Consider the following 2,500-nt stretch of genomic DNA (forward strand, 5'->3'; position numbering starts at 1 on the left):
CTTTTCTCTATTCATATTCCACAAAGAAAAAGAAAAAAATATGGATCATTAATCCAAGACCCGAATATTCGGAGGACTCTTCTGACCAAACAAACAATTGTCAGCAAAGTTGTTTCTTTTTTTTTCTTGAAATCCAAAAAAAATTTTCTTACTTTATACATAACATAGGTCATCGATTCAGCATTGGATAAAAAAGAAAAAATGAGGGTGAAATCCTCATTTTTTTAGTTTTTTACAAAAAAATTCTAATATTCTATTAAAATAGAAAATAATAAAAAAGGGGGGGTTCAAATCATTTTATCGACATGAGTGTTCTATATCGAAAAAAAAGCCCAACTATTTGAAACGATTTATGTATTAACTATGTATTAACATAGTAGTAGAAAGAGTACCATGCTACGTCTGGACTTCAAACGTTTTAACCATGTTAATAGTCCCACATTATTGGTTGATAGAGAATCAAAGTTGATTTACCAATGAATCACGAAATGCTATGGTTCTTCAATATGATTTCTTCATTTTGTCAGAAGTAATTCGCGGGATCATGCACCTTTTCGTAGTTATAACTAGAAAAGTACAGTTGGTTGTATCCAACTTATTCTTGAAATAAACAACTCGCACACACTCCCTTTCCAAAAAAAATCAATACACCAAGCACTACGCTTAGATTTATTGGATTTGTTGCTAAAATATCGGTATTAAATCCGAAACTCTCGGCGGATGGCCAGTAACCCAAAGAAATGAAAGAATCGGTTACATTTTTCATATGATCTCCTTTTATAGATAAAACTAATTATCTATTTCTTTCTATTTTTTTTTATTTTATTAATTTCCTATTTCTATTCGAAATAGAGTAAAAAATATGTTGTAAGAATCCTAAAAAAAAAGTTCCATTCGAGATTGGACTAAGAAAGGGAAGGAAGAAGGCGAGTCAGTATGCTAATGCCTCATCCTCAAATCAATCCTTCCCATAGGTTATTGTCCCAACGAATAAGTAATTGTAGGAGTGAAAGCTTCGTATAATTCGAAAAAGCAAGAGCAGCAAGTCCAAGTAAATAAAATACGAAAAAAAATACGTAATTTTTTTAGGATTAAACAAAAGGATTCGCAAATAAAAGTGCTAATGCTACAACTAGTCCATAAATTGTTAAAGCTTCCATAAAAGCCAGACTAAGCAATAAAGTACCTCGGATTTTTCCCTCCGCCTCGGGTTGTCTCGCGATCCCTTCTACAGCTTGGCCCGCAGCAGTACCTTGACCAATCCCAGGTCCAATAGAAGCAAGCCCGACGGCCAACCCAGCAGCAATAACGGAAGCGGCAGAAATCAGTGGATTCATGATAAGTTCCTCACACCAAAAGAAAGAAATGGTTAATGATACAATCAACCAATGAATTATAACTTATTATTCCATCACTAAGATTTATCCAACTAAAAATTACGAATTGAAGTAATAATATTATTGAATCGTCCAAACTACTTCAATCTCTCTTTTTTAGTTCCTATCCATCCACGTAGTTTTTGTGAATCCATACGACTTTTGTTCTTCCATTTCTTTTAAAGCATTCTTTGAATTCTTCATTGTTTTTCTTGATTTAATCTCTCTATTCATTCAATATTGAATTCAAAATTACATTACAGCCGAAACAGAAGGACTTCCATTGTAAGCCCTATCTAAATTCACAGTAGTAGGGCGGATTAGATATATCTTTAGTTCCTATATAACTAGTTAATATCTAATATAACATATACATGTGTTTCTTACCTAACGTAAACCAATTATTCATATCTTGGATTCCATCGAATTTGAGAATCATTCTTCGAAATATCCACAAGGGTTGTCTTATAGCAATTCGATTCAATACATCTAGTTGACTCCACTCTCCTCTACTCTACCCTACCCAATCCTTTTTTCTCGTTTTTTGGAAACCCTTTCTTTTTAGAATTATCCCACATGGAGACAATCAATCTAAATGAACGAATTCATTAGTCCAAATCCTTGCATAGAAATATCAATATTTTATTAATCTAAGTTCATGTAATTTTTTTTTGTTCAATCGTTGAGAGGAAAAAGATCTTTTAGATCTCTTTCCTTTTTTTTTAATTCCCGAATATCGTAATCTTTCTAGTCTTACTCCCTAGATAGTATATACCTTCCTTATTTTTTGATTATTTGTATATTTATGTTCCCTAAGTAGATTATCTTGAGCCATGTATACATTGCCTTGGTCTAAGCTAAAAAAAAGAGTATTTAGAAAACTAATCAATGATGACCCTCCATGGATTCGCCTATATAAGCTGCAGCTAAAGTTGCAAAAATAAGAGCTTGAATACCACTTGTAAATAATCCAAGGAACATAACAGGTATAGGAACTACTAAAGGTACTAAAGAAACAAGAACAACAACTACTAATTCATCAGCTAATATATTTCCGAAAAGTCGAAAACTAAGTGATAAGGGTTTTGTGAAATCTTCTAAGATGTTAATGGGTAAAAGGATTG

Source organism: Cucumis melo, unplaced genomic scaffold, assembly GCF_025177605.1.
Source record: "Cucumis melo cultivar AY unplaced genomic scaffold, USDA_Cmelo_AY_1.0 utg001965l, whole genome shotgun sequence".
Lineage (NCBI taxonomy): Eukaryota > Viridiplantae > Streptophyta > Magnoliopsida > Cucurbitales > Cucurbitaceae > Cucumis > Cucumis melo.